This window comes from Dufourea novaeangliae, unplaced genomic scaffold, assembly GCF_001272555.1.
Source record: "Dufourea novaeangliae isolate 0120121106 unplaced genomic scaffold, ASM127255v1 scaffold21, whole genome shotgun sequence".
Lineage (NCBI taxonomy): Eukaryota > Metazoa > Arthropoda > Insecta > Hymenoptera > Halictidae > Dufourea > Dufourea novaeangliae.
Window position 1 is genome coordinate 1,181,701 of NW_015373910.1, and position 12,988 is coordinate 1,194,688.

The 12,988-nt window shown below is 34.9% G+C and overlaps 1 long non-coding RNA gene across 1 annotated transcript; it reads right to left on the bottom strand.

Annotated features, from left to right (window-relative positions):
• Positions 1-11,699: 11,699 nt before the first annotated feature.
• LOC107194148 lies at positions 11,700-12,250 on the bottom strand. The gene is made up of 3 exons (XR_001516341.1): positions 12,038-12,250; positions 11,835-11,952; positions 11,700-11,746 (listed from the first exon to the last, which is right to left on the bottom strand). It is a non-coding gene; the product is annotated as an uncharacterized LOC107194148 (long non-coding RNA).
• Positions 12,251-12,988: the final 738 nt, after the last annotated feature.

The window sequence follows — 12,988 nt, forward strand, 5'->3', positions numbered from 1 at the left end:
ATTATTACATTTTTAAAATAATACGTTATACGTTCAATTAATGTTCATTTTAATTTCATTATTGTAATACAGTGATTTCTCGATGAATGCGACAGTGGCAAGACGGAGAGGTTTTCGACCCCTCGTAAATTTGTCTCTTTTTTGCACGAAGCCTTTAAGTAGCTTCTGATTACTCTGTTTTGATTGGTTCCAGAAGGGTGACTCCCAGTGGTGACAATTACGCCGACGTTCGTGTCGCATTCATCGAGGAGGTACTGGACTGGGTGCCCATTAAGCTTACAATAGTTCAGTATAAAATGTAGCAAAAAAGGCTGCAAATATAATAGATGGCAGTACTGGCGACAAGTACCGAGAAAATGGCGATGATAACTGTGAGGAAATTACGTATCAACCTATGACTATGACTTTTTTAATTGTACTATTCTGATATCTCTGCCTAAAAGTTGGTATACTTGTATATTTTTCACTAAGTATAAATAATTGGAGGCGATCAAATAATATCAACGTTAATTACTGTAAATTATATTCTTGATAATATACGGGAGCTTCAATTATTAAATCGGGATTCTTTTTTTATGTCTATTATCAATCAACGCTTCAAATTACTTCTTCAATATTATAAGTAATAGACGTAGTTGCATAATATAATATAATTGTTCTTAATATTATTATCAACTTCTTCCTCTTGTAACGTATATTAACTTAATTTTTTTGATAAACGTAAACATGTTTAGTAGAAAATGAATAGAAGAACCTTTTTTACGTTTCGATTCTTTTTCGCACCAGAAATCTATACATATACATTCTACCATTGACACGGCCTCATTCTGTAGTTTCTCTACCAAATTTTATAGATGGTCATATTGAGATCCCATAATTAAAAAATAAGTTTCTTAAACTGTACTAATATTCAATTGAGTGACCTAACGTAAACGAATTAATTAACTAAGACAATTAGGTATACAAAGATTAACAAAGTCCCTTAATTTACCTGTTCCGTATACACTATTCGAACAATCCCGGTGTATTTAGTAGACACAAGAACTTTCTCAGTTTCCAGCTTCCGTCTGGAATTGTTAGATCCACTCTTGAATGTCGTGCAAATTACATAAGCAAGAACTCCCCGTAACTTTCCGCATCCTTCCCTCTCCTTGCAGAAAAAAAAAGAAGATAGACAAAAAAAGAGTAAAAAACGGAGATCGATCTCGAGTCTCGTCGCATAAGGAAGAGAGTAATTTTCTGAAAGCACTCGTTGATATCTGAACGTGTTTTCCCTGGCGTGTTAAACAGCGTGGGGTTGTTCCTGGCTGTTTCAAGTATTCCGCGAATTCTCGTTTCACCTTTTACTTCCCGAATAAAGGATGCTTCAGCAAATACCTCGCAACAATACGACAAAGTTGACGCTTGTTCCTCACTGTTAATGCACCGTGGAACTCTCGTTATGCGATGATGAAAATAATACGCAAGATTCAATTCCTTTTTGTCTTATTTTTTCTTACACCACCCCCTGAAAGTGTGTTACGTTACTCTCCGTACCTTCAAATTAACGCAGCTCCAGAGAAAAATTGAAAATTCAAGGCAAAGAAGATACGATAAAAAAACTTCGTGGCCTTTATTTATGATACATTGAAGTAAATAAACAAAAATTTTGTTTCAATATTCGTGTACCGTGGCAATTTGTAGGTGGCGCTAATCAGATTGACCCAAAATTGCACTATACAAATTCGAAAAAAAAAGTTGAAATCAAAATTTCAAAAAGATTATTGAATGTTAATCCAATGTCTATCGTACGACCTATCTTGAAGTCGAAAAAATAAAATGGCCGTATTTGGTGTGAGTTTTAACAAAAGACATGCAAAACAGAGAGGAGATTTTACATATATTATTGTGAATAACAAAAGATTGTATGCTTCAAAATTTTCAATAGTATGTGATGGCTGATTTAATTTACAAAGAGAATGCCGCAAGAACTTTTACGCGATTAACGCCACCTACAATGCAGGAATATTAAAAAAAAAATTTTTTCATTTACCTGAATGTATAATAAATAAAAGATAGGAAGCTTTTTTACGTTTAAAAATATAATAACAGTTCACCGACAGTGGTAGTGTTACCTTAGTTATTATTTCCTCAAATACCTAATATAAAATAACAACATGTAATGAATTTATTGAAAATTCGTATTCGAAATATTTATATTATTCACTGTTGAATGAAATAAAAGCGGTGTCGTTGCAAGCACGAAATTTAAAATTAATTAATCTAAATTCTAGAACGTTTAATTAGTATTCGCAGAAGGAATCACCATATGTGCGCGGGGCACATTCTCCATTTATAAATTTCGTGGAACGTTGATAAATCTTAGTACTTGAATACCACGATTAAAGTTTTCACGCGAGAATGATCCGTTATTAATGTCCTCTGTGCCAACTATTTGCGCAATCCACGCGCGAGAGTCGTCTATTTCAGTTCATTCGTCATCTAACGCCAAGAGCCTGTTTCCTTGTTTTATATACGGCATGCAACGAGTGTGTTGCTTTCTGTAAAATAACTTGTTTTGATAAATGTGTTCGACGAAACGGCAAAGAAACGCGTCTTCGTTCCTCGTCCCCTTGACTTCCCTACCCGTTGCTGGAGCAAAATCTCGTTTCATTCGGTAGCGGCGTAATATTTTCGTGGTGTGCTTCTGTCTTAAAATATTTGCCGTGTCAGTAAAGTGAAATGACTCTTTATTACCGCCGAAAGTATTACCTCCGTGTAGGTGAATGAAAAGTCGAATACTAAAACCTCTAACAGTCCCGCGAGCTCGTGAGATGATTATGCAGGGTTTTCGTTCAATATCATGTAGATCGTTTGTCTGCATTTCCTGCTTCTGACTGGAGGATCGCTCATCATTTACGTCGAGTTCTTCATCTTGGAAGTTTTCAAAGCAATTTCGTCGTGTTACTTCAAAGACAATATCTTGTATAAATAATTCTGATTGCTTGTGCGCAGCTGATTTTTGTTTCGGGGACAAAGAAGGGTTTTGAATATCGTAAGTGTAACCTATCGAACTTCATTTTCAGGTAAATTAAATATATTTGTTTCAGCAACCAACATGAAGTTACATGGACTGTTGATGACCAGAACCGAATGGTATACCATAGATTCAATAAATTCTGATAGATTTATGAGAAATAACTGGCCGATCACCACTTATGTCTGTAGTGCTATAATTCCATACAATTTACATTCATTTCAGTCTTAAAATCTCTAATCCTCATCTTTCTGCAACAGTAATTGGAGAAATTCTAAATATATCATAATTGAAACAGCAGTACCAGTAACTTCAATATGTTTGAACGCCATCTATTTCCTGTCAGCCTAGTATTATACATTACATTATTCTTGCAATATATGAAATATGTATATAAAAAATTATTTATGGACCCACCTAATATTAACATTAATATACTACAAATTTTCAAATCATTGTTGACCTTAGTAGTTCTTATTCAATCAAAATAGTTTTATTACCATTGTTATTTAATTATTATTTGTCAATTTTGTACAATTCCACTCCATACACTGTACGATATTTAACAATTCTTCTTGCAAATTCTTCTCACAATTCCAGAATATGGTTTTTCTGTAGGTTAAGCAAAACAATTGAGTGAACAGTGTTATTTTATCGTGCTCTGTGTTTTTCGTGATATATTTACTGAAACAAGTCCCAGAATCTCGGGAGATATGGTCAGGTGTCATCATTTCAGTTTTCAATCCGATTTTCTGTAAATATTGTCTTAAAGGAAGGATTGGCTACTTTTTCTGAATCAGCGTAAAATTTTAAAAATATTACGTTTATTCTGATGCAATAAATAAGATCAGTAACATTTTTAATATCCATTTTATTTAAGGTGGAGCCACCGTACCGGATTTACCCCATCAAGAAAGAAGTGTCGCAGATATCCTATCGACTATAGTACCCGTTTCACGTACCAGAAAAATATAGACATGGACGAAATCTTTAGGACGCGCCAGGACGTGGGTGTGATAACGCACGATTCTGATTTACGAGTATGAGTTATAGACCCCTTACCGAACACGACACTCACTTTATTTGGCTCTATAAAATCGTCAGTATAGATATTCGATTATAAGCTTAGCCCGACATATTAGATTGGTGAATATGAAATGTCGTCTCCTCGCTTTTTGAATTTTGCGGGAGGATAACGTGAGCTACGTGACATCTATTTATCGATCGTTTTATTTCACGATTTCCTGTAAAAAAATATCTTGCAATGAAATCATTTATGTTTTATAGATAGAAAAGGATTTAAACTAATAGAGTAGAAAATCCCTATTTTGTGTAATATAAAATGATCGATGTACACGTGAATTGACATATTGTTGAAAGATGATTGTTCATCAATAAATGTTCAGTGATTCTGCATTTATACCTCGTTTCACGTAAAGCAATTCAATTACACATTAGGTTCCAAATGTTTATCACATTCCTTTTTCAATCTTTGTTTAACCTTCCCTTGTTCTGTGTTATTTCATTATTATTATTACTGTACAGTACATGTATAAAAATCGGAACTGTACACAGAAGTATCAATGTTATTGTAGCTCGAGAAATTGTTAATTTATTATATACAACAATAAAAAGTTTTTTTCTCGAAAGAAATAGTACGTCATTAAACAAACAGAGTGAAGAGTTTAACCGTAATATAAGACGTACTTATTAAATCCATTTTTCACGAAGTCGTCTCATCTTGCCCATCAACTATACTTTTTCAGTGAGAAGGGTATAGTCGGCTATATCAATTTCCCATTAACACCAATTTCTGCAAATTTTGCTATAGCACATTGTATTAAATGTTTAATCATTGTAGTCAATGTTTAAGCCCGTAAAGGGAGCTACCGTTTTTGACCCGATTAAATTTACTATCTCACTGGGTTGTTAACGTCGACTGTACCAATTTCTGAAATGGACACTTCATATACAACAATTTACAAATTTTTCGCTAGGATTCGAGCAATGCTCACTGCTAAGAAGAAGAAGAATTCAGAAATAACACGTTGCGAAACTCTCCAAATGGAAATCACGCGTATTGAGTTGATCAGATGGTGGTTAGACAAGTGAAAAAAAAATTCCCTTGTAAAACGTCGCGAAAGAGAACCATATCGAGCGAAACGAGTAATAAGGTGGCAGGTTGGTGGTTGCTCGATGGCTGATGTTACACGAACGATCGGGGAAAAGAGATACTCGAACGATTTATCATATCCAACAGGGCCCATGTCGTTCGTTTCCTTCTTTCATGGCTTGCCCGATGATAACATACATTTCAAAGAGACACATCGACTTCTTTTAGTCAGAAAACACTCCGAAAGTGAGTTCCGCAGCACACGCGATGGAAGTAACGATCGGATAACCAGGTAATCCTTGTGAAAAGAAATCGGAAATGGTGTGTGAAATAATGGCCAGTTGGAAAAATTGCAATCTTCGAGATCGATGTGCAAAATACTTCGCTACAAGCCATCGAAATGGAAAGAAAATTATTATTGTCAATGCTTATAAACATTAACACGAATTGAAAGTAACAAATAAACTCTCGAGCCAAATGGTACCGAAGAACAGGTTACCAAACAGATTTTCAAATTCGTTGTTCTCGAAAACGAAACCCTGTACAAAATAATTTTATTCTATATCTTCGACTTATTTTTTAGAAACATTCGTATTCGTTTATATTGGTTCAAAAAATAAAAACATAAGAGGCTGTTTTCGGAAAATAATGGTATACTAAAAGAGTAAAAACTGATTTAGGTATAATTATATAGTGTCTTGTGTAAGAAAAAGTTATTTTACAAGTATTTGCAGAATTATTGTACTCATCATTAACTTATTAATTCATAATATAATTATAATAATAGAGAAGGTCAGTTGTGTGAACCACATTATTTATAGTGTTACAGTATACACAAGAATTTTGAAACCTATGTAGTAATTAATGCGAAACAAGTTATCAAATGCTGTAATACAATACGGCTTGTCGCGATAACACATTTTTCTTTGCTAATGAAGATTATCAGTGTCGACACGATATTTTTCTTTAACGAACACCTATAAGTTATTTCTTCTTATTTCCGCTCATGTTTAATGGACACCTCATCCTGTTATGAAGTATTCTGATCATTATACCCGGTGAACCTGTCGCTTCCATTAACTTAAATGAACTCGTGGTATCGCAGAGTAAATTCTTCTTAGGTAACAAACTAACAATACGTAATAATTGATTATCAAAGACTTTTGTTACCACGAATAGGCAATTACTTACAATTATTTACAATTATTATATTATTATATTAAATTTACTTCATTAATTTCAATAAATCAATTACAGCGAATTACAACGAAACTCGCGAGGAAACGAAATTCAGTAGTGAACCGTTAAAAAACAATTCACTCACGACTTCTCCATTTAGGTCTTCAGAAACCATGGTGATATATTGTGATTTTAGCTTGCAATTCTTCTGTATTATGAATTACAACGGCTTAACCTACATTCCGTAAGCTTTAATTTAAGAATCTGGTGAAATAAAGTCACCACAAGGAACCGCTGAAAAAAGAATTCTCAAGCGTTCCCTCTGTTTGGACCTTTAAGACCAGCGGTAATCTACCGCCATTTCAGCAGAATTCCCGTAATTCGTCGCAATTGCTACTTAATGTGGCTTAATCTGCGTTCTCTAAACTTTAATTTAACAGCGTGGCGAATAAAAAGCTTTCAAGATACCATGGTAAATCAATTCATTTACGAGCCGTTCTGCGTACTGTAATGTTCACATCTAAACAATATAGAAATATTAAAAAAGTAAATTCGTATAAAAGAAATAATGTGTATAAATTGGATTATTTACTGAACTTCTTCGTGACTATTGTTAACAATAAAACCCACCAGATATCACAAAGTAATTAAATATTTTTTTAAGTTTTAAATAAAGTGCAGAAAAGTGACTGGTGACGCCATCTAACTACACAAGAGCAAACTGATGTATCAGGAAGATGCAAATCTGATTGAAACCAGTGGTTCAAAATTAATGCCGTTGGCTTCAGATTGTTTATTACAGTCCCATACATTTGTCCTAAGCCATGTAACATTGTAAGTAATGCCACCGACTAGGTACAGTAGCCATTCGTTAAATGGAGCCCTTTTATTGTACATTGGCAACGCCCCTCTCTCACACGTGCGCGTAGCCTACTTCATCGCCCAGCACGCCCAGACCAGATACATACGGTGTCGCGTTTAACTCGCATATTTCATCACAGAAAAAGCAGTATATATAATACTTTCAGTTATAATCAACTCCATTTCGTATTATACTTCATTCATAATAAATATAAATATTTATTTAAGCAAATAAACCTGTAAAGATACGCGACAAGCATAAGGTATAACAAAGTTAGAGTTAAGAATAAGAATATTAAATATCTTTAAAGTGGTTAATCATACAGGGTGTAACAAAAATATTGAAAGACCCGGAGACTCGTGAGGTGATTTGAAACAAGTTTTACCTTAGCAAAAAAGTTATTACTCTTTACCCCTATTACCGCGTACGCTGTCGTTCGGGTCTTTCCGCCGACAATCCACGTTTTCGACGCGGTGAGCAGCAGTCAGATCCCGTTCGAATCCTAGTGTAGCGGTTTTACTTTTTATTTCTAATTCTTTTGTAATTTCACTTTGTATCCCCTCAGTAAAATAAAAACTTGAAAAATATTAAGTTGTGAGGCATTTAAAAAAAAGGAGATAAATCTTTTCCTCTTCCATATTCAAATTTTGTTATTTACATACATTTTGTTACGTGTTATCGATAGGTTTTATAGCTCTTTACTAAGATTATGCCGCGCCCGCGCAACAATATTATGTTATATATACACAAATTATTCTTACAATTAAATGTTATCCTTATTCTAACTGTTACAGTACATAAATATAAAAACATTCGTAGAAAAATCTATTAGATTAACACGTTACGTTATAAATATATCTTTAATCTTTTAAAATGTGTTGGAATTACTTAATAATGATTCTGTAATTTCTCTTTATAACCTCTCAGTAAAATATAAAATTAAAAAATGTTAATTTGCGACGCATTTTTAAGATTCGAGTTTTTCGTTAACCTTCGGAGTACAGACTTTTTAATGTTCATAGAAACAGTGGTGTCTGGGTCCGTTTGAAAGCCCATGCTTCCTTCTTTTTAAACATACTTTCAAACGAGATCATTAAAACACCACCTGCTTTTTTTATACGACTAAATATGAACAACTCTTAGCTTAAATTATATTTACAAATCGATGAGTTAGATATGGTTTTTACACACTCGGGTCAAACAGACCCGATTACTGTACTCCAAGGGTTACTGATATATCTGGTGTTTCCAACAACTGTGGCACCTGGTCTACGCATATACGACATTGAATAGTCTTATACTTATCTATATCTAAAAAGAAATAAACACATACATATAATTATAATCATAATCGTAATAATATAAGATAAAATATAAATATTATTTTAAACTTATCATTTTTATTGATAAAAATAAATCAGTCGATGAAAATGTAAGGTATCACGCGGCGGAAATACACGTAGGGTAAATACACGCAGAGACGACTATAATACAATTGTAATTATGTAATGACTTCAGAATTGACCCACCAACATCGTGGAAATACTATTTGTTTTCATACGTGTGTAAAATCAACAATTTAAAGGTTCCCGAGCCTGACGAACTTGCATCAGTGACTACAGATACTATAAGACTCCGCATGCCCATTGTTCTCGAAAAGTCATAGATTTTAGGTTCCTGAGAACCCCACAGTAAAGTTAGGTCTCTATCACCACAGACGAGATTTTCGTCTGTGCTATTATCACATACATCCATATATATCCAACATATATGGTACAGTCCGAATGTGTTTCATACTTTTATATCAAGATAGAGCAGATGACGCTCGATCGAGGCGCAGATTCACGACTCCTCGACAACAGTGGCCTGCGGATTCTTACAGTATTTGAATTCACTGTTTGCATATAAATGCTTCCCAGACATTCGACGTAAATGTCTGTTATCGATCGACATAGTGCGACTGGTCTCGTGCCTGGCGTTTAGGGACGTCCGCACCACACAAATGGAATCTAGGAGCTTCATCCCTACTTTATTTCTTTTCTTAGATTTTATTTCAGGAAACATCGAAAATATTCGTTCAGACGCGGCATCCGAGTGTGGTAGACATCGTACAATGCTGAGTAGCTTAGTGAGATTAGGAAAAAGCCGATTTTTCAGTGGATCTTCTCGATTGCAGATGTCCATCCACATATCGTCGAATGATAATTTTGACCAATTATCTTTATCTGAAGAGGAAGTGTCGTAATACAAATAGTCCCACTCTTTTTGCAAATCTACGGCATTGAAATTTCCTAGTCGTTCAGCGACAGCCAAGAGATTTTGGGAAATTAAATCTCTGTCGCTACCATTGAACACATTTGTCGGTTTGAAAACCGTCAACTGTTCTAGGAAAGGGTCGTCGTGAGGAAGACGATCCCTAATTTCATTGCTTAAGGTAATATAAAACCGTACACAATTTTTACGAAAGTAGTATACCTCAACCTCTGACATACCATTATTCACTGCCCCTTCCAAATATTCTTCGCATTCGCTACCAAGATCCACTTGCCTTAGTGGAACTTGGAGAGATTTACAAGAAAAATCCAGTTGTCTAATACAGTTGAAATTTTCTAAATGAAGCGGTTTCAAGAACCTACCTAAGAAAAATTGAAGGAGCCGTGTTGATGATGGTTGCAATTCGTGAACCATAGTGTGCCTGCTTTGGAAGGTAGCAGTGAAAGTATTTAAAATATTTAACGTGTATTCCAAAAAATAGAAATACCCTTTAATATCATGTCTGCCAAGCGATGACAAGAGAATCTTAGCAGCTTCTGACTTTACTGAAAATAATTGCTCGTCAAAAAAGGGGGCTAAATCGTCCCAGATTTGCAAAAATCTCTGAAAACACTCATGCAACGCAAGCCAGTGTATGTCAGGTAGTTTTAGACCTTTTAAAGGATAGTTCTGATAAGTCTCCTGAAATTCTTGGAAAACTTCAGTCCGTTTTGGGCTGTTCTTTATGAATGATACAACACCTCGGAGCAATTCTAGGCACTCTTTGGGAATTGCAGCACACGCAGCATTGGCCGCTGACGCTACAGAGTAACAAACGCACGGCATTAAAACGAGATCAGGAACTTCTTGAAGTAATTTACTTTTGAAAGAAGAGTGCTTATCAGTCATAACTAAGGCATTATTACAACTAAGACCAGCGATGTTCTTTAGTGGAATTTCCATTTTTGACAATTGATTTTCGAAGGATTTGAAAATCTTTTCTGCCGAACAGTCGCTGGCATCAATATGAATTAATTGTAATAATTCTGTAGTTACTGATAAGCGACGTGGCTCAACATACCTTACTACCAATGTAAACCACTTATCCTGTGTGGAATCCGAGGTTTCACCCTCGTAAATTGAAAATTTAGTATTCTGTACGTTACCGACAATGCGTTCCGTTTCACGAATGGATAAAACATTATTAATAATTTGCCTACACTTCGTGCGACCAATTTTCATGCCCTGCAATACTCGGGGCTCTTGCCCTATGTCTTGCATTAGAACAAGAAAATCAGACGCGATCGACAGCGGAATATTCTGTTCTGCGAAGAAAGCCGCGTATCTGATTTCCGCGATTTTTATTTTTTCATCAAGGGAAGACGAAGAACTCTGCCCCTGATCGAATTCGTCGATTTCGAATTCCTTCATTTCGAGTTCCTCGATTTCGAGTTCCTCAGATGCCGACTCTTCCACCTTCAAAGTTGGGCTACTATTTTTTGTATTACTACTATGCAGTTGTTCTATATTTTTAATATGTACCTTTCTAGACGAATGCTTGCGTATTTCTGAAAGTCCACAACCGATGACCTTATTGCAGACCTTACAGTAGCATTTCGATTCGTCAGAAACTACCTCTTCCAACCAAACCTTAAGAGATTTGTCAGCGTCATACCAATGACGCTGAAATCTCTTCTTGAATTTCTTGGCGGGCCCACAATCCATTATTAACACAATTACAATTGTCTTATACGAAAATATGTCTATCTAATATATATATATATATATACACTATTTTCACGGAACAAATCTCTGTTTCTGGTAAAAATGATTACCTGAGTTTTGAAGGGGTTAACTATGAGTTTTCAGATTCTAAAGAAATTAATTATTTTATCCAAATAGTTTTGTAACTTTGTAATAAATAATTTATAGTTCCTTGATAAAGTTAATAGAATTGTATCATCAGCATAAAATGCAAGAGACCAATTATCTACTATCAGAGATCATTAATAAAGAAGGTAAAGAGTATTGGTCCAAGGATAGATCCTTGCAAGAACTCCTGCAATTACTGGGTATTTAATGAACTTTGTGCCATTAATAGCGACATACATTTATCTATCCGTGAGATACCACTGAAGAAGTTTAATGAAGATTACCGGAAGTCCTATTAGAGAAAGTTTGAAAAGCAGAACATTATGCCATACAGTATCAAATACTTTTGATAAGTCCAACAATACCATTGCAGATTTTCTGTTGACGCATATTTTGTGTACCAGCTGCTGTGTTACTCTCGATTAACTGATGCGTGGTGGAGTGTCCAGCTCTGAAACCAAACTACTGGTTAATGATTATGTCATTTGTATTTAAAAATTCAGTTAACCTATAGAATAAACATCTTTCAAAGATTTTACCCATAATATGAAGCAGACTAATGGGCCGATTATTACTAAGTTCTTTGTTTGATGTACCCGTTTTGAGGATTGGAACGACCATTGGTTATTTTCCAAGTATTGGGAAAGTATGCCAAATCTATTGATGGATTGAAGAGATAATATAGCTGTAACTTGATCTTTCTGGATCAGTTTTTCAAAATAAGTGAAAATATTGTCATTACCTGGGGCCTTATTATTACACAATCATTGAATTAACAAATCGATGTCTTTAACAAAGTATAGTTCAAAACAGTTATTCCCAGTTCTTCCCTTGGTTGCCTTTGGTAGTGCTGTGACTGTGAGACAGTGACAGAGAGCAGTCCTGGCACTCCTGACTCCTGGCCCTGGCAGTTCTCAAGATTGCTCAAGATCCTCAACAATTCTTAACCAACATAACCAGGATAACCAAGGAAAACCAGCCTCTACAATGCTCTACAAGGTGGGATTGACAAGAATGCTAGATTTGGCGCCCCCAAACTAACGAGTTTGCAAGAAAAAATGCCTGTTGTCTCGTGTAGGAGGACCATGCGTAGCCTCCACATCGTGTGGCGCTTATTGGTACTAATCCGAGGTGACTTCCGGTGATGTCCACACCGAAAAATAGTTGGCGCCAAATATTAGTGTTTCTTAACAGTTTATATCTTAAAAATTGCTCCCAATTTGTTCCCTCGGAATCTACAATTGCTCCCATCGCAAATATTCAATGATCAGATATCTTAATAACGTCGGAAAATCATCGAAGGGACCATGGTCGTGAACGGATTCTCTTCCGTCCGTTCGCTGTAAAGTAGACGTATTAGAAAGGAGTCTTCAGTTCCAATCCCGACGGACCTATTGTTTTTTTTTCGCGTACAAAAAAGTTATTGCATTTAATATTGTTTTTATGAATATGTGTATATATTATTATGTATATTTGAGTAAATTATTTTATTATTCCATTGTTATTACAACAGTATAACAGTGACAACGAACGGATGTATATTTTCAAATATCGGACTAATAGTATATTTTTATTCCTATATTATTACATATAAGTGAGTAATATGTATCAAAAACGTAAATCGAAACACAGATTTTTATTACACCACAAACATCGCATAAAAGATATTTCGTTATATTGACATTTGTAATAA